At 38.9% G+C, this 24,948-nt stretch overlaps 1 protein-coding gene across 2 annotated transcripts in view; it reads left to right on the top strand.

The window, feature by feature from the left end:
• LOC101443045 (histone-arginine methyltransferase CARM1-like) overlaps positions 1-24,948 on the top strand; it is a 303,051-nt gene that overhangs the window by 109,145 nt on the left and 168,958 nt on the right. The window lies entirely within an intron of this gene.

The following is a 24,948-nucleotide window of genomic DNA, read 5'->3' as shown; positions in this document are numbered from 1 at the left end:
AGTCAAATAAGAACTTGTTATATTACATATCTATCCCACTGTCCATTCTACTATCCATCTGTTAATCCATTTTATTTTTTGATACATTTTAGAGTAAGTTATAGTAATCAGCACACTTTATTCCCATGTATTTCAACCTGCATATCATTAACTAGAATTTAAAATTTGTTAATGATTATTTTTTCTATTGAGGTTAAAGCTACATATTTTGAAATACACAAATCTTAATATTACTATTGTTTCTTAAAGTTACCTCATATACTTTCCCTGTCACTTCCCACTCCCATTCTCTGGAGGTAACCACTGTCCTCATTTTTCCCCACCACCGTATGTTAACTTTGTCACATCTAGAACTTTCTATAAATGGTATAAATCAGTAAGTACTCTGTTAAGTAAGGTCACTCACCATAGTGTTTTGAAATTCATTGGTGGTATTGCAAGTACCAGTAGTGCATTCATTTTTATTGCTAAAGAAAAGTCATGATTTTATAAATTTATCACAGTTTTATCATTTCTCATTTTGATGGACATTGAGGCTCTTTCCAGTTTTGGGCTATTATGAGTAAGGTGATATAAATATTCTCATAAACTATTTTTGTACACATATTTTTTCTCTCACTCTTTTGGGTCAATACCTAGGAGTAAAATGGCTCGGTCATAGAGTAAGTGCATGTTTAGTTTTACAAGAAATAGCCAGAATTTTTTCCAAAGTGGTTATATATTTTTACACTCCCACCAGAAATGGATAAGGGTTCTGGTTGTGCCACATAATTTATCAACATTTTGGTTTTTGGTCTTTTCAATTTTATGCATTCTGGTAGGTATGCAGTTGTATCTCATTGTGGTTTTAATTTACATTTTCTTGATGACTAATGATGGTAAGTACTTTTTTATGTACTTATGAATTCAAATCATTTGCCTTTTTTTAATTGAAATTGTTTTTTATATATCCAGAATACCAAACCTTTGTCAGAGATGTATTTTACAGATGTTATCATCTAGATTATGACTTGCTAACTCATTTCCATATTAATGTCTTATTTTGACAGAGGTTTTAAAAGTCTAGTTTACCTTCTTTTTCTTTGTATATTGCTTTCTGTGTCCTAAGAAACCTTTGCCTATTCTCAAATAATGGATGATGTTGCTATATTTTCTTCTAGAAGTTTCATAGTTTAGCCTTTATATTTTAGGTATATGATCCATCTTAATTATTTATATATAGTGTGATATATGAGGTTGTACTAGTCAGCCAAAGGGGTGCTGATACAAAATACCAGAAATCTGTTGGCTTTTATAAAGGGTATTTATTTGGGTTAGAAGCTTAAAGTTACCAGACCTTAAAGCATACGCTACTTCCCTCACCAAAGTCTATTGTCACATGTTGGAGCAAGACGACTGCTGACGGCTGCTGACATATGCAACCCAAACCTTCCTGGGTTCCTCTCTTCCTGGGGCTTTTTTTCTCTTCAGGCTCAGCTGCCCTGCTTGCTCCACAAGGCCAGCTGTAGACTCTCAGGCAACGGGCTCTGTCTCACCCCAGGGCTCAATTTTTTCCTGGCTCAGCTGCTCTACTCCTCTGTGTGCTTACTTCCTGGGCTCCAGCACCAAAACTCCAGCATCAGGGAGTGACCATGGCACAAGCAATTGAGCTCCTCTTTACCATATGGAGGACTAGGTCCGATCCCCGAGACTTCCTGGTAAAAAAAGAAGAAAGGAATCCTAGACCTGTGCAGAGAGGTGCAGGCCCCTGAGAGGCACGGAGAAATGGGACAGCAACACGCCAAAAAGATCATGATGCAACCAGATAGAAAAGAAAATGAAAAAAGCCCCACAAAATGCCAGCATCAAAATTCCGACTAACTCCTCTGCTCTGCTGTGTAGTTTTATCTATGAGTTCCTGCCTCCTTGGTCCTACTGACGTGGCCCAATCAAAACCCTAATCATAATTTAATCACCCCCAGGTACAGACCAGTTTACAAACGTAATCCAATATCTATTTTTGGAGTTCATAAATAATACCAAACTGCTACACTCCACCCTCTGAATTCCAAAGAGACATTATAATATTAAAAAAACAACTTTATTTCAGTTGCAATGCTACTGTACAAAATCATATCATAATCAGTTTAAAGAAAATACAGTTTGTCTTGGGGCAAAGTCCTGCCTGGTTATAGACCTCTGCAATTGCAAAACAATTTATCTGCTTCGAATACACAAATGGACAAATGATTAACATTTTCATTACAAAAAGGAGAAATTGGAAGGGAAACATGAGTCATGGGTCCTCTATGGTTCAGTAAACCTACAGGGCATCCTCCATTTGATTTCAAAGTGATTCTTATGATGATGGCTTCTTCTCTTTGGGGCTACATGGGGACCCACCCTTTCCACAGGCTTCCCCAGTGGCCAGTTTCTTGGTTCCATCCTCATCAGTCATCTGGGTGTTGACCAAGCTCCAGACCTTACCCTCCAAGAGCGTTGGCATGATTGCCACACTTTACCCAGTCTTTGGGTTAGAGCCCACCTAGTACAGTGACATTAAAACAACATCCTCCCTAACCTTTGGCATATAGGCTCAATCCTCTCAGAGCAATGAGTTGACCACCTGGATGTCCCTAATCCATGGGGAACAGGTCCACTCCTCTCAGACCTATGGGGTCCTGCCCTTAACTGCCAAAATCCTTGAGGCATGTGCTCTACTCTCTCTGTACCCTGGGGTGGCAAAACTGTCCCTGAACATGGGATGGGAACATCCACCCTCTTAAACAGCTGGGGCAAACTTATCCTCTCTATACATATGGGTGGGGTCCTCTTTTGGCCCAAGGTAACATCTTAATTCCAGATCTCAGCTTCCATAGTTTTCTATTTAAAGCTATTTCTCCTTCACTCTCTCCTTTCCATGTCCCTCTTAATCCAAAGCTGATGGTGGTTTTGTTCATACAGCGCTCTCAAAAAGCTTGTTGGTTTAGCATGCAGGGGTCCAAGCCATCAGACAGTAAACCTTTCCACAAGTCTTTCTGAGATAACTGCATCTTCAATCCTGATTTACAATTTCCAACTTTAGTTAAGTCCTCCAGAGGAGCACTTTCATCTGGGAGCTTGATTTCCAGAGGCTTGGAATTTCCAGAATCAGTTTCTGTTTTCTTTGTGCCCAACAGTTGAGTCCTCTGCTTCTCTCTCTCATCCAGCATTTTGCTATACTGCAAGGAGAAGCCAAGATGCATTCTCAGAGATGACTTTGGAAAGTTCTTCAGCTAAATGCCCAGGCTCACCATTTTCCAATTCTGTCTTTCATAAAACACAAGAAGTTAATCTTGCTAAGTTCTCTGCGACTTTAAAACGTGAATTGCCTTTCATCCAGTTTCCAGTAATAGTTTCATCATTTACTTCTAAGTCCTCATAAAAAGTCCCTTGATACATATTACTATCAATAGTCTCTTCAAAGCACTGTAGGTCTTTTCTTCCAGGCATCTCACAATTCCTCCCTCACCCCTTACCCATTTACCCCTTACCCATTTATAAAACCGTTCCAGCATTTGGTACTCCCAGTACCAAATTCTGTATTAGTCAGCCAAGCCAAAGGGATGCTGATGCAAACTACCAGAAATCTGTGGGATTTATTTGGGGTAGGAATTTAGAGATACCAGGCCACAAAGCATAAATTATGTCCCTCACGCAAGTCTGTTGCCATGTGTTGGAGCATGATGGCTGCCAAAATTCAGCCTTCCTTTTCCTCTTAAGGCTCCATGGCCCCAGCTTCTTCCAATATCAGCAGTAGGCTGGGATAGGTCTCGTCTCTGTCCTAGGGCTTGATTCTCTCCGGACTGAGCTGCTCTTCTCCCTCCACAAGGTCAGTTGTCAACTCTCAGGTGAATGGCTCACCTCTCTTCCAAGGGCCTCTGCTGTGTCTAAAGGAACCTTCTCTCTTTCCTCACATATCTGCTTCTCTTGCATGTTTACTTCCTGTGTTCCAGGATCAAAACTCCAACTTTCTTCTCTGCTGTGTAGTTTTCTCTCTGAGTCCCCATCCATCAAAGGGGCAGGGACAGGGACTCAACATCCTACTGACGTGGCCCAATCAAGGCCCTAATCATAATTTATCCACACCCAGGTATAGACCAGTTTACAAACATAATCCAATATCTATTTTTGGAATTCATAAATAATAACAAACTGATGCAGCTATCATGTATTAATTTTAGTCCATAGGGATATATAGTTATTCTAGCACCATTTGTTGGAAAGACTTGAAGTTCAAAAGACTGTATAAGAATGTTTATTTCTCAGCTTTCTATTCTGTTCCATTGATTATCCTTATGCTAATACCACATTGTCTGGATTACTGTTATGGTTATGCTTGAAGTCAGATAGCTTAAGTCCTCCAACTTTGTTCTTTGTCATGATTACTGTGGATAATCTTGGGGTTTTTTTTGCTTTATCTTTTTGCATTTCTCTCTATATTTTATAAATAAGTTGCCAGTTTCTAAAAATGTACTTGGTCCAATTATGATTAGGATTGACCATTTGGTGGGAATTGTCATTTTATTTTTAAAGATTTATTTATTTATTTCTCTCCCCTTTCCTCTCCCCCCACCCACTCCGGTTGTTTATTCTCTGTGTCTATTTGCTGCGTCGTCTTCTTCGTCCACCTCTGTTGTTGTCAGTGGCTCGGGAATCTGTGTTTCTTTTTGTTGCGTCATCTTGTTGTGTCAGCTCTCCGTGTGTGCAGCACCATTCCTGGGCAGGCTGCACTTTCTGTAGCACTGGGCAGCTCTCCCCACAGGGTGCACCCTTTGCACATGGGTCTCCCCTACCCGGGGGACCACCTGTGTGGCACGGCACTCCTTGCATGCATCAGCACCGCACATGGGCTAGCTGCACACAGGTCAAGGAGGTCCGGGGTTTGAACAGCGGACCTACCATGTGGCAGACAGACGCCCCAACCACTGGACCAAGTCCGCCGCCGGAATTGTCATTTTAACTATTGCCACTTAACAACCAGTCATTGGTAGGCTGAAGGTGGCTCATGCCATGAGAGTTAAGTATTGAACTTTCAGGAATTTGGTGGCTTCAAATTGACCAGGGCAGGAGAATTCACACCACAGAAACTGTCCAATTCCAAAACCAAGGCCTTTACTCCCCACCCCCACCCCCTTTTTTAAAGAGCCAGCTTTTAAACATTTATCAGCATTCCTTGCTTCCAGTCCAGTAATATGGTGTATCAATCCATTTATTTAGGTCTTCCAACAAAGTTTTTGTAGTTTTCACATAGTACCTGTGTAGAGGTCATGCACAACTTTTGATAAATTTATCTCTAAATATTTTATGTTTTATAACCTCACATAAATAAAATTTTGAAAATTCACAATAGTTTGCTGCTTGTATATAATAAAAATTAATTTGATTTGAACCTTAGATCCTGTATCCTTTTGCATTCAGTTATTAGTTCTAGTACTTGGCTTTAGATTCCTTATGCCTTTTCTTTTTAATGTTATATTCAAAAAATATAAGAGGTCTCCATATATCCCCCACCTCCCTCACCCCACTCCTCCCACATCAACATCCTCTTTCATCATCGTGGTACTGTAAACCCAAATGGAACCATGTTTGAAAGCTATGTTTCAATATCTGCACACCAGCTGCAGCAAATATAATATGAACATGTAAAAAGATCATTGCTGGGGAAGGGACAAAGTGTTTGATGTTGGATATGTGTGAGTACCCTATATTGTATATGTGAATTACTGTGATCTAAGAGCTTTGTGAAGACAAACTTAATAATTAGAAGAAAAAAAAAGGATGTAGACACTGAGGAAGAAATGAAAGAAATTGCTTTGCCACTGTACATACAGGGCAACACCTATTGCAGTGGTGAAAAGGAAAATGTCAAAAATGAAGGTTTTTCATTTTTTCATTTTTTGATACTCCAATTTATTTTTTCTCCATTTAATTTTTCTAAATTAGTATGTATTCTATATCTAACCTTTAAATCCATCACTATATTCCATTTTACTATTAATGGAACTTGGCAGTATATTAAGCTTAATTTTTGAAAAAGTTTGGAACACAGAGAGGTTCAACTATGGCAGAGGAGGAACACTGGTGTGGGGTGTTATTGATGGGGGGCACATAGTTGGGAGGGAATTCTCCAGGGCATGTATACAGGGTACATAAAAATGTTTGGATATTTTCATAGTAGTTACAGTTAAAAATGACAATTGAGGGAGTGCTGAGTTCCTAGCCAGGGGAGCTCTATCACATTCCCCAATGGAATAGCAACAATCCACCAAGTGCAATGGCAAAGACCAATAAAGACGGATGGTCCAACATTGAGCCCTTGATACTGATGACTATGCTTATGAGCCTGTGTGCCTGAAATATGAACTAGGCCTAGAGTTGCAGGGTGCCTAAGAGTTACCTCCTGAGAACCTCCATGTTGCTGAAATGTGGCCACTCTCTAAGCTAAACTCAGCATGTAAATGCATTACCTTCCCCCCAGCATGGGACATGACTCCAGGGGATGAGCCTCCCTGGCACCAAGGGATTAGTACCAAACACCAGCTGATGATGTAACTAGAAAGAGACCTTGAATAAAAGGTTCAGTTCAGATCAACAAAATATCTCAGCCTACATGTAATAGCAGGTGTTAAAAACTGCTTTTTGACCTTATGCCTTTTTAATGTTTTTTCCTTGCCTTTTTACAATTTTTATGACCTCCAGCATAATGATGAGTAGACCTAGGGAGAGTAGTTATCCTTGTCATTTTCCTGATTTTAAGGGGAAAGTTAAGTATGTCATCATTAAGAATAATACTTGCTGTTTGGTTTTCATAAGTGCTTTCTTTTCTTAACTGGCTGGAAGTTGTTTTTTTTTTTTTCAAGTCATAATTGTGTGATTACTTTTGCCAAATATTTTCCTGAATCTATTGACATTATCATATTGTATTTTCTCCTTTATTCTGTAAATTTGGTGAATTTCTTTGAATGAAATAGTTTGTGTAGAATTGGTATTATTTCTCTCTTACATGTTGATAGAATTTACCTGTCAAGTTATCTGGGCTTAAACTTTCTTCAGTAGATATAGGGCTCTTCAGGTTTTTTTTCTTTCTATGTTAGTTTGTATTTTATATACTTTATTTGAATTTTTTCCTTTTCAACTAAGATGTTGAATTTCCTGGCAAAATAGTTCAAAATTTGCATATCATCCTTTAAATGTAGTATCTGTAATAATTTATTCTATTCCTTGTTTGATATTGGTTATTAATATTACCTCTTGTTTTTCATGATCAACCTATTTACCAGTTTATAAATTTTATCAGTATTTTCAACAAATGAGCACTTGGTTGCATTGATTTTTGCAGTTTATTTTCTATTTCATTGTTTTCTCCTCTATAATTTTCTTTCTTCAGCATTCTTTGGGTTTACTTTGCACTTTTTTCTTACTTCTTGCAAAGTGAGACTTCAGTAATTTATTTTATTATTTTATCCTTTTCTAGTATAATTTCTTAAAGCAAACAATTTCCATAACCACTGCTTTAACTGTATAATCAAATTTTTAAATATTATATTTTCATTATCATTCATTTCCAAGTACCTTCTAAACATCTTTTCTGATTACTTCTTTGATCCTTGAGATATTGTGAAGTAATTTTATTTCCATGTATTTGGGAGTTTTCCAAATATATTTGTTATTTATTTCTAATTTAATTTTATTGTTGTCAGAAAACATACTTTGTATGATTTCAACTCTTTTAAATTCATCAGAATTCATTTTATTGACATGCAAATAGTCTATTATGGTGAATGTTCCATGTGCACTTTTTTTTAATTGATTTTGTAAAAATATTACATTAAAAAAAATATATGAGGTCCCATTCAACCCCACCACTCCCCCCCCAGCAACATTCACTCCCATCATCATGACACATCCATTGCATTTGGTAAGTACATCTCTGGGCATCTCTGTACCTCATGGTCAATGGTCCACATCATGGCCCATACTCTCCCCCATTCCATCCAGTGGGCCCTGGGAGGATTTACAATGTCCGTCCATGTGCACTTGAGAAGAATGTTTACTATGATGTTGGGCAGACTGTTCCATAACTGTCAATTAGGTCATGTTGGTTGATAGTGGTGTTCTGTATCCTTGCTATTATTCTACTGATTTGTTCTATCAGTGCCTAGAAGGGAAATGTTAAATTTCCAACTGTAAGTTTTGTACTTCTCTTTTCAATTCTAACATTTCATTCCACATATTTTAAAACTCTTTAGGATTCTTATGTGGTTTTTCCTCACAAATTGTCCTTTAATAACTATAAAATGTTTCTCTGGTAATATTTTCTGTCCTGAAATTTACTTTGTCTAATATTAACATAGTCACTCCAGCTTTCTTACGATCCATGTCTACAGGATATAATTTTTCCATTCTTTTATTTTTTTTAACCTATCTGTATCTTCATATTAAAAGGTTTTTTTAGACAGCATCTAGTTGGAGCTTGTTTTTTTAACTCAGTCTGACAATACCTTTCTTTTATTTGGTGTTTTTAGACCATTTATATTTAATGTAGTTGAGTTTAAATCTATCTTGCTATTTGTTTTCCATTTGTGCCATTTCTTCTTTCTCTCTTTCTTCTTCTGCCTTCTATTAAATCAATAATGTACTTAGTAGTTCATTTTATCTCCACTATTTGCTCATCTGATATACTTCTATTTTCCATTCCTGTCCACCCTTCCTCCCTCCCTTCTTCCCTCCCTTCTTTCCTCTTTCTTTCCCTTTCTCTCTTTCTTTGTTTCTTTGTTTTAATTTTTTTGGTTTGGTTGTGGTAGGATTTACAATAATTTTTTGCTTAATCTTTTACAATTTTTACAACTTCTTACTTTACAATATTCCTTATTCTTTTCACTCTACCTTCAATAACTATCATACCACTTCATGTGCAATGTAAGAACTTTACGCTGGTATGCTACCAAATTGTCCTTTGTGCTTTTATTGTCATACATTTTTTCACTTTTACATACATTTTTTTACTTTTACAAATCCTGACTATATTGTTATTTTTGTCTTTGGTAAATATTTGCTTTAAACAAAAATTTCTAGTAAAAAAATTTGTAGGTAAGAAAAAAAGTGTCTTTTATATTTGCCTGCATATTTACCATTTCCATCCATCTTCATTTCTTTGGGTAGATTCTAATTTGCATCTGTTATCATTTTCCTTTCACTGAACACTTTCTTATAATATTTATTATGGTTTATTTATGCTGGGGATGAATTATTTCAGCTTTTGTTTGTCAGGAATCATCCTTATTTCATCTACCTTTTTGAATGATATTTTTACTTGACTTTAGATTCATAGATAATTTTTTTTCTTCTCTGCACTTTAATGGATTTGTTTCATTTTCTTCTGGCTTGTAGAATTTCAGATTAGAAGTCTGAACTTATTCTGATCTGTTTCCTCTTCTCTCTGGATGCTTTAAAATTTGTTCTTTATTACTGGTTGGAATAATTTGATTTGACATGTTTTAATGTGATTTATGTGAAGGAAAGAGTGTATGTGTTTATTCTGTGGATTCACTGAGAGTTTATAGTTTATATCAAATTTGGAAAAAATTTCACCTTGATTTCTTTGTATTCTTCTTTTTGTCCCTCTCCTTCCTCTATGTCTCCAGTTATATATATGTTAAACCAATTTGTGTGGTCCTCAGGTCATGACTTTTCTATTAATTTTTCTCCAGTGTTTTCCTTCTTTATGTTTATGTTTGGATAGGTTTTATTTTTTTGTCTTCATGTCACTGATTTCTTTCTTCCCCACGGTATCTATTCTTCTGTGAAGCTTGGCCAGTGAGTTCTTCATTTCAGTATTATATTTTTTTCTGACTTCCTCCTCAGATTTCTCACCAACAGTGTATAGAAACACTATGGATTTTTGCATATTAATCTTGTATCCTGCCACTTTGCTGAACTTCTCTATTAGTTCAGGTAGCTTTGTTGTGGATTTTTTGGGGATTTTCTAGGTGTAGAATCATATCATCTATGAGTAGTGAAGACTTTACTTCTTCCCTTCCTAGTTGAGTTCCTTTTATTTATTTGTATTGTATAATTGCTCTACCTAGAACTTCTAGCACAATATTGAATAACAGTGCTGACAGTGAGCATCCTTTTTATTCCTGATTATAGTGTGAAAGCTTTCAGTCTTTCACCATTGAGTACAATGCTAGTGGTGTTTTTTTTTTTTTTTTTTTACCATTTTGCACTTTACCATTTTGAGAAAGCTTTCTTCTATTCCTATCTTTTAGAGTATTATTATCAAGAAAGGATGCTGTATTTTGTTAAATGCCTTTTCTTCATCAATTGGGAGGATTATGTGATTTTTCTTCTTCAATTTATTAATGTGGTTTATTACAATAATTGATTTTCTTGTTTTGAACCACCCTTGTGTACCTGGATAAAACCTACTTGATTCACTATGAATAATTCTTTTAATGTGCTTTTGAATTTGGTTTGCAAGTATCTTGTTAAGGGTCTTTGCATCTATATTTATTAGAGAAATTAGTCTGTAATTTATTTTTTTAAAGTATCTTTATCTGGTTTTGGTATTAGGATGATGTTAGCTTCACAGAATGAGATGTTTGCATTCCTTCCTGTTACATTTTTTGGAAGAGCTTGTGCAAGATTGGTATTAGATCATATTTGAATGATTGGGAGATTTCACCAGTGAAGTCGTCTGGTCCTAGACTTTTTATCTTTGAAAGGTTTTTCATGACTGTTTCAATCTCTACTCTTGATTGGTTTGTTGAGGTCTTCTATTTCTTTGGGCCCGTGTAGGTTATTTGTGTTTTTCTAGGGATTTGTCCATTTTGTCTACATTGTTTAGCTTGTTGGCATACAGTTATTCAAAGTATCCTCTTATGGTCTCTATTTCTGTGAGGTCAGTGATAATGTCCCCTCTTCTCATTCCTGATTTTATTTATTTGCATCTTCTCTCTCTTTTCTTCATCTATCTAGCTAAAGGTTCATTGATTTTGTTGATAATCTTGAGAAACCATCTCTTGGTTTTCTTGATTCTGTTGTTTTTTGTTCTCAATTTCATTTATTTATGCTCTGATCTTTATTTCTTTACTTTAGCTTGGTTTGGGATTAGTTTGCTGATCTTTTTCTAGTTCCTCCATGTATGAAGTTATGTCTTTGATTTTAGCTCTTTCTTCTTTTTTAATGTAAGCACTGAGGGCTATAAATTCCCCTCTCAGCATTCCTTTGCTATAACGCATAGGATTTGATATGTTGTATTCTCATTTTCATTTGTCTCAAGATATTTACTGAATTCTCTTGAAATTTCCTTTTTGACCCTCTAAGAGTGTGTTGTTTAATCTCCATGTATTTGTGAATTTTACCTTTTTTGCCCATTATTGATTTCCAGCTGCATTCCATTTTGATTACATAAAGTACTTTGTGTAATATCAGTCTTTTAAAATTTATTGAGACCTGTCTTGTGAATCAATAAGGTCCATCCTGGATAAGGATCCATGAGCACTTGAAAAAAATGTACATCATGCTGTTTTGGGGTGTAATGATCTATAAATGTCTGTTAAGTCTAGTTCATTTATCATATTATTCAGACTCTGTATTTATCCTTTGTCCAGATGTTCTATCCAATGCTGAGAGTGGTGTATTGAAGTTTCCAGCTATTATTGTAGAGACACGTATTTCTGCCTTCAGGTTTGCCAAGTGTGTGCCTCATGCATCTTTAGGTACCCAGATTAGGTGCATAAATAAGTATTATAGTTATTTATTCTTGGTGAATTGCCCCTTTTATTAATAATCATATCTTTCTTCATCTCATATCAGTTTTGCATTTAAAATCTATTTTGTCCAATATTAACATTGCTACTCCAGTTCCCTTTTGGTTACTATTTGTGTGGAATAACTTTTTCCAACCATTTGCTTTCAACCTGATTGTGTCCTTACATATGAGGTGAGTCTCTTGTAGATAGCATATAGATGGCGCATAGATTTTATCTATTCTGTCTATGTCTTTTGATTGAGGAATTCAATCCATTACTATTCAGTGTTATTACTATAAAAGTATTAATTACTTTGTTCATTTTATCCTTTGATTTTCCATTGTCATATCTTAATGATTGTCTTTCTTTTTTCCCTTTAAGTTACACTTATTAGTAATCTTCATTTCTACACTCTTCTCCAGGTCCTTGCTTTTTTCCTTTCAGGCTGTAGCACTCTATTTATTATCTCTTGTAAATATAGTTTTTTGTTAACATATCATATTAGTCAGTCAAAGGGGTGCTGATGTGAACTACCAGAAAATGTTATTTTTTAATTTTTAAAATTTTTAATTTTTTCCTTTAAATTTTTAAAAATTTAATTGACTTAAAAAAAAAGATACATAGATGACAAAAAAATCTTACATTTAAAAATATAAGGAAAGCAGACTTGGCCGAGTGGTTAGGGCATCCGTCTATCACATGGGAGGTCCGCGGTTCAAACCCTGGGCCTCCTTGACCCGTGTGGAGCTGGCCCATGTGTAGTACTGATGCGTGCAAGGAGTGCCCTGCCACGCAGGGGTGTCCCTGTGTATGGGAGCCCCACGCGCAAGGAGTGTGCCCCGCAAGGAGTGCCGCCCAGCGTAAAAGAAAGTGCAGCCTGCCCAAGAATGGCACCGCCCACATGGAGAGCTGATACAAGATGATGCAACAAAAAGAAACACAGATTCCCGTCCCGCTGACAACAACAGAAGCAGACAAAGAAGAATATGCAGCAAATAGACACAGAGAACAGACAACCGGGGCAGGGGGAGAAGGGGAGAGAAATAAATAAACATTAAAAATATATATATATATGAGGTTCTCATATACCCCATACCCCACCCCAACCCCACTCTTCCCACATCAACAACCTCTGTTATCATTGTGGCACATTCATTGCACTTGGTGCACTGCTACACCACATGGATTATAGTTTACATTGTAGTTCACACTCTCTCCCAGTCCATTCAGTGCTTTATGGCAGGATATATAATGTCCAGCATCTGTCCCTGCAATATCATTTAGGATGACCCCAAGTCCTGAAAATGCCCCCACATCACATCTCTTCTTCCCTCTCCCTACCCTCAGCAACTACCGTGGCCACTTTCTCCACATAAATGCTACAGTTTCTTCCATTGCTAGTCACAATAGTTCTATAGTAGAATATCAGTAAGTCCACTCTAATCCATATTTTATTCCTCTGTCCTGTGGACCCTGGGATAGTTTTTATAAAGGGTATTTATTTGAGGTAGAGGCTTAGAGTTATCAGGCCATAAAGCATAAGTTACTTCCCTCATCAAAGTCTGTTGCCATGTGTTAGAGCAAGATGGCTGCAGGTGTTCAGCCTCCCTCTTCCTCTTAAGGCTCTGTGGTCCCAGCTTCTTCCAGTATCAGTTGTAGGCTAGGATAAGTCTTGTTTCTCTCCCAGGCCTCATTCTTCTCTTGGTTCAGCTGCTCCACTCTCTCCACAAGGCCAGCTGTAGACTATCAGGTGAAGGGCTCATCTCTCTTCCTGGGGCTCCTGCTGTGTCTAATGGAGCCTTCTTTCTTTCCTCACTTATCTGTGTCTCTGCTGCTTACTTTCCAGGTTCCAGGATCAAAAACTCTATCTAACTCCTCTGCCTCATCACAAGTCCCAACCCACTAAGGGGGTGAGGACTCAACATCCTACTGACATGGCCCAATCAAAGCCTTAATTATAATTTAATGAAGGAAGAGTGAAACCTCTGAATCCAGTACAATAGAATATGCCCAGAGGAACAGACCAATTAACAAACATAATATCTATTTTTGGAATTCATAAACAATACCAAACTGCTACACATATTCTCTCAGGTTTTATTAGTCTCTGAAGACTTCAAATTCACCCTCATTTTTGAAGGACAGTTTTGGAAGAGAAAGAATTCTTGGCTGGCAGTTTTTCTCTTTGTTGATTTTGGGATGGTGATGCCCACTCTGTTTCTGATTGAGAGGGCACTTAAATCCCATGGGGCTGATAGATGAAATGGTCTCGCTTCTAGTTGTAGATACTCTGTTTTTTGGGGATGGGAATTTTCCATCACCATCCTTTTGTTAGTTTTTCTGGGCAAATCCAGTGAACTGGAGAGTAGGTATTGCAACTCAACTGAGATTCAGGGCTCAACCAGCATATGAACAGACTGAAGACTTAAATCTCTGGGACATGTATTTAACAAGCATTGTGCTGATTACAGGTTCAAATACTAGGAGTAGAAAAGTCATGGGTAGAGCAATTATAAGTGAGTCTAACTTTGTTACATTGGGGAGCATATATTCCCAAGTAAGGCCCACTGACAGGGTGCCAAATTCCTGAGCTTGTCTGACTTGCTTATAGTATCTAGATGTCTCGACAGCCCTCAGGAACCCCACTGTTTGAGGCAATATTTACTGTGGCAGTCAATGAGATCCTGCTAAGACATGCATAAATGTAACCTCTGAAATGACCCACTTTGAAATCTCTTAGCCATAAAAACTCATTTGTATTTCATATTTCCATTCTAAGGTACTTTTTTTTTTCCTTTTTTTTGGTCTTTATTTTTTAATGTTACATTAAAAAAATATGAGGTCCCCATATATCTCCCACCCCCCTCATCCCACTCCTCCCCCCATAACAACAACCTCCTCAATCATCATGAGACATTCATTGCATTTGGTGAATACATCTCTGAGCACCGCTGCACTTCTTGGTCGATGGTCCACATCATAGCCCACACTCTCCCACAGTCCACCCAGTGGGCCATGGGAGGACATACAATGTCCGGTAACTGTCCCTGCAGCACCACCAAGGCCAACTACATGTCCTGAAAATGCCCCCATATCCCATCTCTTCCACTCCCTACCCTCAGCAGCCACCATCGCCACTTTCTCCACACCAATGCCACATTTTCTTTGATTACTAATCACAATAGTTCATGAATAGAATATCAGTAAGTCCACACTAATCCATACTCTATTCCTTCATCCTTTGGACCTTAGAATGGTTGTGTCCACTCCACATCTATATCAAGAGGGGGCTTAGATTCCACATGGATGCTGCATGCAATTCTCTTGCTTTCAGTTGTAGGCACTCTTGGCTCCCTGGTGTGGTGGTTGACCTTCTTCACCTCCACGTTAGCTGAGTGGGGTAAGTCCAATAAACTAGAGTTTAGGAGTTGCAAGTCTGTTAGGGCTCAGGGCCTGGCTATCACATGGTCAGTCCAGAGATTCAAGTCCCCTGTGTATGCATTAAACCCCAACACCAACTACAGTTTTGGTAAAAATAACAGGAGAGACTTGTGGACAAAGATCACATCTGAGTCCAGCTCCATCACACAGAAACACAAACTCCAAAGTAGGGCCAACTGACATGGCACTGAACTCCATCTGCCATGACCATAGAACCTGTGGGTCTCTGTAAACCTGAGAAGAACCAATACCTGGGGTTGTATCTACTTTAGCTGTCTCTGGGACTCTGCTGAGGTGTGCATAAGGGCAACCCCTCTGATAACCTCCTGGCTCTTTTTGGAGACTCATAGCAATATAAACTCATTTGCCTTTTCCATTTCCCCCTTTTATTCAGGTCCAAAAGCATTTTTAACTCCTGGTATTATATGTAGATTGCGATAACTCTAAGGTACTTTTAATCTCATCCATTGTATTTTCATTCCCAAAAACTCAGTTACTTTTCTATGCAGGCTTTCCAATTGTTCTTTATGCTTACCCAGTGTCGTCTTAATATCCTTTCTCTCTATCTCTTTCTCTCTCTCTCTCTGTCTTTCTCTCTTTCTCTCTCTTTTTTTATGTACTGGGGCTGGGAATTGAACCAGGACCTCTTACGTGGGAAGCTGGCACTCAACCACCAAGCCACAATGGCAACCCCAGTTCATTTGTTTGCTTTTTTTGTCTTTGGTTTTAAGGAGGCACCAGGGACCAAAGCCAGTACCTCCCATGTGGGAAGCAGGCACTCAACTGCTTGAGCCACATCCACTGCCCTATACTTTTTCTCTTTAGTCATATTTCCCTTCAACTTCTTGAATTGAGTTAGGAGATTTTTGTGATTATCGTTGATTGGTTGTCCTAAATCCTGTATCTTGTTAGGATTATTGGTTTTTTCCTTTAGCTTAGCTGTCTCTTCCTGTTTCTTAGAATGCCTTATAATATTTTACTGATGTCTAGATGTCTGATTATGTTGATGAATCTACTCTGATGCTCAATATCTCTCTCTTGCCTGGTGATTTTGTTTCTTGGCTCTTCTTTGATTTTTGGCTTAACTTATTCTAAGTCTTTAAAACTGCCCAGCTTAAGTTATCAAAATAGAACCAGGGACCCACTAATGGAGTACAGATCAGATCTAAGAAATCTGGGACAAGAGAGTCCAAAAAGTGCTTTTTCTTCTTAGATGCTCTCCCCTACCACAACGGTTAGTAACTAATGGTTTCATTTTGGCTTCTTCATCTCTCTGACCCTCACCTCAAGGATATGTAGCATTCTCCTGGTCTGCAGATCTCCAAAGGAGCTTCCTCAGACAGCTTTTTGCCCCTCCTCCATTGTTTCTGTGAGTGAGTTGAACTCTGCCTACCTATACCAAAGTCATCTTCCCAGAAGCCTGAGCAATAATATTTTGAAAGGAATCTTTTTTTCTGAGCAGTAAGTCTCAACAGTGGACTTAAAATATTCAGCCAACCATGTTGTAAACATGTACTCCCATCTAGGTTTTGTTGTTCCATTTATGGAGCATAGACTGTCCCAGGTGGCATCTTAGTCCAATTTAAGAAGTTTCATCTATCTTGGAAATCTGTTTTTTGGTTTAGTCACCTTCATCAATTATCTTACACTCTTCTGGCTAACTTGTTACAGCTTCTACATCAGCACTTGCTGTTTCACCTAACACTTTTATGTTATGGAGAAGGCTTCTTTCCTTAAACCTCATGAACCAACCTCTGCTAACTTCAAACTTGATTTCTGCAGCTTCCTAACCTCACTCAGCCTTCATAGACTTGAAGAGAGTTAGGGCCTGGCTCTGGATTAGCCTCTGGCATAAGGGGATGTTGTGGCTGCTTTGATCTTCTATCCAGACTACTAAAACTTTCTCCATATTGACAATAGGGCTGTTTCACTTTATCAGCCAGTTGTTCACTGGAGTAGCACTTGTAGTTTCCTTCAAGAACTTTTTCTGAGAAGTGGACTTGGCCCAGTGGTTAGGGCGTCCGTCTACCACATGGGAGGTCCGCAGTTCAAACCCCGGACCCCTTTGACCCGTGTGGAGCTGGCCCATCCACAGTGCTGATGCACGCAAGGAGTGCCCTGCCACGCAGGGGTGCCCCCTGGGTAGGGGAGATGCACGCGCAAGGGGTGCACCCCGTAAGGAGAGCTGCCCAGTGCGAAAGAAAGTGCAGCCTACCTAAGAATGGTGCCGCCCACACGGAGAGCTGACACAACAAAAAGAAACACAGATTCCCGTGCCGCTGACAACAACAGAAGTGGACAAAGAAGAATACGTAGCAAATAGACACAGAGAACAGACAACCAGGGTGGGAGGCGGGGAAGGGGAGAGAAATAATAAATAAATAAATCTTTTAAAAAAAGAGCTTTTTCTTTCAATTCACAACTTGGTTAACTGTTTGGTGCAAGAGGCCTAGCTTTCAGCCTATCTCAGCTTTTGACATACCTTTCTCACTAAGCTTAATCATTTCTAGCTTTTGATTCAAAGTGAGAAACATGCAACTCTTCCTTTCATTTAAACACTTGCAGATCATGGCAGAGTTATTAACTGACCTACTTTCAATATTGTTGTGTCTCAAGGAATAGGGATACCTGAGGAGAGGGAGAGAGATGGGGGGACAGCCTGTCAGTGGAGTTGTCAGAACACATGCAACATTTATCAGTTAAGTTCACCATGTTATGTGGGTGCGGTTCATGACACCCCAAAACAATTACAATAATAATATGAAAGATCACAGATCAAAATCATCATAACAGAAATAATAATATTGAATAAGTTTGAAGTATAACAAGAGTTACCAAAATGTGATACAGAGACCAAAGTAAGCACATGCTTTTGGAAAAATAGTGCCGATAGACTTGTTCTAGACAGGGTTGCCATAAACCTTTAAGTTTGTGGGAAAAAAAGCACAATATCTGTGAAACATGATAAAGTGAAGCACAATTTAATGAGGTATGCCTGCAATCTATTTGTCTAATTTGCTAGAAGGAAATGTAATTGATGCCAGGAATTTCAGACTCTACTTGAGAATTTTCCCAAGGATCCTTCATAACATCTTTCTATTCTGGAGTTCATTCTGTCACTTGATCTCTACTGCATGAATCCCAGCACCAAAGAAATTATAAACGTACATGTTTGCACATTGATAGTCCTTCTTGGTTTAATTTAATCATAGTTTTCAAAAGCAATGAATGTCCCTGGAGTGTCTGTTGCATGTCTGTTTTCCTAGCCCTGACACTGAACAAGCCAAGCGGCTGATCCCTCGTCATGGATCTGTCAGGGCAGGTTTGTGACATGAAGGACTGGAGCCCACAGCTGCAGAAATGGGTGGCAGTGAGGAACAAGCCAGCTGTGACTCAGAGGGTCCCAGATGGCCCAGATCCCAGGTGGCAGTGGATCTTGATTGTCATTTGTCAGCCTGGGTGTTGACAGAAAACTGTCTACTTGTGCCACTGCCCGTCAGACACAATTGCCGAGTTTTTGAAATGTGCTCTGCTTTCCTGGAATGAAAAGATGTGGAGTTTGAAATATGAGGCTGCTATTTTATATTTAGACATAAGTGAGCAGCTGCCAAGTATCTGTAACTTGGGTAAGAAAAAATCCAGTTGCAGGGTTGGGTGGGATGTGTGTGTGGAGTTGATCCATATTGATAATGAAAGGGCAGCACTGGGAAATAATCAAATACCCAGTTATGGCTATGTCAAGATTATTCTTCCTTCCCTCCCTTCCTTTTTCAGAATTGTGACATAGTGATTGCCAAGCCAGATTTGATGACATGTCAGATAATCTCCAGTGATCTCAAAGACCACTGTGAAATCCTAAATACAAAAGAAACTTTAATTCATTGAATTTTTTAAAATTTTAAACAAAAATCACTCACGCATAAACATACATAAACAATAAGTATATAGTAATAGTTGTGAACTTAGAAAACAAACATACATAGCATCATAGAGTACTCTCATAACTCACCCTACCACAAATACTTGCATTGTTGTTAAACATTTAAACAAATGATAAAAGAGCATTGTCAAAATATTACTACTAACCAAAGTATTTCCCCCAACCAACCCTATTATTATTATTATCTTTATATCATTTATATATGAACATACATAAGCAATAAATATATAAAGTTGTGGACTTACAAAGCAAACATGCATAACATCATACAGGGGTCCCATACATCAACCCTCCACCAACACCTTGCATTGTCATGAGGCATTTGTTACAGATTATGAAAGAATATTGTCAAAATATTACTACTAATTATAGTCCTTATCTTACATTTGGTGTATTTTCCCCACCCTATTATTATTTTTTAAATATATTTTTTATGACAAAAGTTGTAAAGTTATAAAACAATCATGGACATGTGCAGAATTCCTCAACAACATCCATCAACACACCACACTGCGGTGGGACATTTGTTATAGATAAAATAATATCATCTGATTGTTACCATGTCCATAGTGTACATTTGTTACACATCCTCCGTACTGCCCCATTGTCAACTTGCATAGATGCAAGCATATTACATTATTACTGCTAACCACAGTCCATAGGTCACTCCAGTTGTATTTTTCCCATGCTTCTCTACATTCCCACCACCCTGTAGTAGTGATGTACATTTGCTCTAGCTCACAAAGAATGCTCTTGCATCTGTACCAGCAACCACAATTCTCATCCACCTCTTAGTTTACTGTACTATTCAGTTCCTGGGTTATTCTCTAGCATTCTGTTAATTGGCATTTACATCCCTAGACTACCATTTTCAGCCACATCCCCATTTGTAAACTTGCTCTTACTCACTATTTGTTACAATCCACTCTGTATATTTCCACACTTTTGCATTAAAGCTAATTAAAACTTCTACATACATTAAACATCAGTAGTCCATCTCAATCCTTCTTTTATCTTCTTCAAGAATCCACCAACTACCACCAGGGCTTGAAGATATTCTCCTACAATTTCTTCTAGAAGTTTTATGGTTCTTGCCTTTATATTTAGGTTTTTGATCCATTTTGAGCTAATTTTTGGATAAGTGTGAGATAAGGGTCCTCTTTCCAACTTTTCAATATGGATATCCAGTTCTTTTAGCACCATTTGTTGAATGGACTGTTCTGCCTGAGCTGTGTGGTTTGACAGGCTAGTCGAAATTCACTTGACCATACATGTGAGGGTCCTATTCTGAACCATTAGTTTGGTTCCATTGGTCTATGTGTCTGTCTTTATGCCAGTACCATGCTGTTTTTACCACTATAGCAAGGTAATATAATTTAAAATCTGGAGATGAGAGTTCACTTATCCTTTTTAAGATATTTCTGGCTATTCAGGACCCCTTACATTTTCAAATAAATTGATAATCATATTTCAAATTTTTAAATAAAATGCTGGTGGAATTTTTGTTGGGATTGAATTGAATCTGTGTATCCATTTGAATAGAATTAATGTCTTTATGATATTTAGTCTTCCAATCCATAAATATAGAATGTTCTTCCAGTTATTTGGCTTTTTTTTATTTCCTTTAACATTGAGTTGCAGTTTTCTGAATACAAGTGCTTTATATCATTTAAGTTTATTCCTCTTTGAGTTTTATCTGTCATATTTTATTTTCCCCACTCTCTTGACATTTTTTTATTGCTTTTATTAATATAATCTTCATTTCTAGACTCTTTTCCAGGCCTTTCTCTCCTGTCTTTGCTTTTCAGGCTCTAGCACACCCTTAGCATTTCCTTAAAATCTGGTCTCTTGGGTAGAAATTCTCTCAGTTTCTATTTATCTGTGAACATTCTAATCTCACCCTCATTTTTGAAAGACAAACTTGCTGAATAGAAGATTCTTGGCTGGAGGTTTTTCTCTTGCAGTATCTTAAATATATCATACCACTGTTTTCTTGCTTCCATGGTTTCTGGTGAGAAATCAGCACTTAATCTTATTGGGTATCCCTTATCTATATGCATTGCTTTTCTCTTGCTGTTCTCAGAATTCTCTCTTTGTCTTTGACATTTGACATTCTGATTAGTAAGTGTCTCGGAGTTGTCTATTTGGATTTTTTCAGATGGGAGTATGTTGTGCTTCTTGGACATGGATATCTATGTCCTTCAATAGGGTTCAGAAATTTTCTACCATTATTTCTTTAAATATTCCTTCTTCCCCTTTTCCCTTCCCTTATCCTTCTGGGGCACCCATGACACATATGTTTGTACATCTTTTGTTGTCTTTCAGTTCCCTGAGACTTTGTTCAATTTTTCCATTCTTTTCTTCTTCTGTTCTTTTGCATGTTCACTTTCAGAGGCCATTTCTTCAAGCTCACAAATTCTTTCTTCTGCCTCCTCAAATCTGCTATTAAATGATTCCAATGTTTTTTAAATTTCATTAGATCTGCTATTTTTCTATGTATGCTTTCAAATTCTTCTTTGTGCTCAGTGTCTTCTTAATATCCTTAATCTTTTTAGCTGTCTCATTGAATTTATTAATGAGATTTATTTGAACATCTATGATTAGTTGTCTCAGCTCCTCCTCATCTGGAGGCTTATATTGTTTCTTTAACTGGGCCATAGCTTCCTGTTTCTTGGTGTGGATTGTAAGTTTTTATTGGTGTCTTGGCATCTGGCTTACTAGAGTATTTATTCTGGGTATAGTTTTTCTCTTTAATTTAGGGCTTCCTACCCTTTCTCCCTTGCTGGTTGTGCAGTAGGAGCCAAGGATGTGGTTGGTGCTATAAACTGAGGAGGCTCAAGCTGCCCTCATTGCCCCAGGGACTGATGAAGCTTCTCCCAGCTTTCTCCTTTGCCAGATAGGACAGAGTCACAGCTGTGTAGAATAATCCCAAATTGTGCAGGCCTAGATTCTAGTTGTCCAGAGACACTGATGAGGCTTCATGGCCCTTTCTTCCCTTCCTGGTGCAGGGAAGGAGTTGCTGGTGTGGGCAGCAATCTATGCAGTGGGGGTCCAAGACGACCACAGTTGTCCTGGTAGACTTCTGCTTATTCAGTTTGTGCCAGCCAAAGTTACCTGCACTTGCCTGTATAGGCTGGTGCAGAGCCTGCCAGCTTCTTCCCTGCCAGAGGTGGGGCTGAAGCCTCGGCTAGGGCTGCAGGCCGATCTGGGTGAAAGAAACTGGTTCCTACCTTCACTGTGATTTTTGGTCCTGGCTTCCCCTCAGGCTGGAGGCGGAGTCAAAATGGTGGGCACCCACCTATTTCCAACTTGGACACATTCACACCCTAGCTGTGCCTAGTGTTATAACTTAGCCAGCTGAATCTACTAATCAGTAGCCAAAATCAGTGGCTAACCATCTCCTCCCCTGTTATGAGGAAATGGAACTTCAAATTCCACCCACAGAATAGCTCCTGGGGCAGCTTACACTGCCAAAGTCAGACAATCACTGGCCTCTGCAGCTTGGCCAGTAATTTCCCAAAGAGGCTGGTGAAGGTCCTCCCAGCTTCCTCCCTCCCAGAGGTGGGGCTAGGGCTTAGGTTAGACCTGCAATCTGGTCTGGATGGAAAGAAGCCAGTCCCCACCAGCACTGTGATTTTCAGTACACTCCACTTCCCCTCATGCCAGGCATGGAGTTAAGATGGTGGCTTTTTTTTTTCTTTAATTATTTATTTATTTTTAAAAATTACATTAAAAAAATATGAGGTCCCATTCAACCCCACCGCCCCCACCCCACCACTCCCCCACTCCCCCCACAGCAACACTCTCTCCCATCATCGTGACACATCGATTGCACCTGGTAAGTATATCTCTGAGCATCACTGCACCCCATAGTCAATGGTCCACATCATAGCCCACACTTTCCCACGTTCCATCCAGTGGGCCCTGGGGGGATCTACAATGTCCCGTAATTGTCCGTGAAGCACCACCCAGGACAACTCCACATCCCGAAAACGCCTCCACATCTCATCTCTTCCTCCCATTCCCCAAACCCAGCAGCCACCATGGCTACCCTTCCCACACCCATTCCACATTTTCTTTGTGGACATTGGATTGGTTGTGTCCATTGCACATCTATGTCAAGTGGGGGCTTAGATTCCACATGGATACTGGATGCACTCCTCCTGCTTTCAGTTGTAGTGGGGTAAGTCCAATAAATTAAAGTGTAGGAGCTGAAGTCTGTTGAGGCTCTGGGCCTGGGTGTCATATTATCAGTCCAGAGATTCAAGTCCCCTAAATATATCTAAAACCCCAGCACCAACTACAATTCCAATAAAGTAGTATGCAAGTCTTGTGAAAAGAGATCCCCTCTGAGTCCAATTCCATCTCGCAGAAACACCAGCTCAAAGAAGGGACATCTGCCATGGCAGTGAACCCCGTCTGCCATGACCATAGAACCCGTGGGTCTCTTTATTCCTCAAAAGAACCAATACCTGGGGTTGTATCTACTTTATCTGTCTCTCAGACTCTGCTCAGTTGTGCATAAGGGCATTCCTTCTGACAACCTCCAGACTCTTTTTTAGAGACTCATAGCCTTATATTCTCATTTCTCCTTTCCATTTCCCCCTTACATTAGGTCAAACAGCATTTTGAAGTCATGTTATTATATGTAGACAGGGATATTCTGCTGATCCATATTGAACCTTTAATTCAAGGTCCTTTTCTAGTTGCATCTTCAGCTGGTATGTGGTAGTGATCCCTTGGTGCCAGGGAGGCTCATCCCCAGGTGTCATGTCCCACACTGGGGGGAATGCACTGCATCTTCATGCTGAGTATGGCTATGAGAGTGGCCACATTTGAGTAACATGAAGGCTGTCAGGAGAAAACTCCCAGGCACTGTGCTACTCTAGGCCTTATTCTTATTGCAGGTGTATAGGCTCAAAAGCATAGCCATTAGTATCAGGAGCCCACTGTTGGGCCCTCCTTCCTTTCTGGTTCTTGCCGTTGCACCTGGGGGACTGCCGCTGCTCCCCCAGGGTCCACGACAGTGACCCCCCGGCCAGGGGCCCAGTACCCCCCCAGCTGTTGTTTTTAATTGTTTCCACTATGAGTATATCGAGACATTACTATATACCCTGGGCATATGCCCTGTATAACTCCCTGTCAACCATATATATCCTGTCAATAACATCCTATATCATTATTCCTCCACTGCCATTGTTGAACCATTGTGTGATCCAAAACTTCCTGTAAAGTGAATCCCAACATAATGTCAGCTTCACAAGAGTCTTAGATCACCGAAATTCATATATACAATATACAGTACTTCCCCAGATTCACCATAAAACCTTTTCCCTTCCACAGCGATAATCTTTTAACTTGTTCATATCATATTTCCTGAAACTGATGTACAGATTCTGAGACAATAGCTTTCAAACAAGATGACATCTGTACTTATTATGTGGTCCATACTTTAGGTTGTACAGTTTTCTAAATTTTTTAGTTATCCTATGTTTTGCCTTATGGTTTACATTATTAGTCTGTCATCCCCTATATGTTTTTGGTGTAATATTACATGTTTTATATTCATCTTCGTGTACTCTCACAAAACTCCTCTCTTGCCCCCATATTTACCTTGGTTCCATCCATTCCACATCCATTTTCCCCTCCCCTTGGGGCCCACAACGCCAGCCAATCTCCATTTCCCGAGAAGCCATGTCCAGAGATACTTGCAGCAGTATTCAGGGCCTGACTTTCTCAACTGCCCTAATGCCCTGGGAGCCATCCTTTCTCACTAGAGATACAGTTCTC

This window comes from Dasypus novemcinctus, chromosome 8 (assembly GCF_030445035.2).
Source record: "Dasypus novemcinctus isolate mDasNov1 chromosome 8, mDasNov1.1.hap2, whole genome shotgun sequence".
Lineage (NCBI taxonomy): Eukaryota > Metazoa > Chordata > Mammalia > Cingulata > Dasypodidae > Dasypus > Dasypus novemcinctus.
The sequence above is the reverse complement of the archived record's forward strand: the minus strand, read 5'-3'. Positions and strand labels throughout refer to the sequence as shown.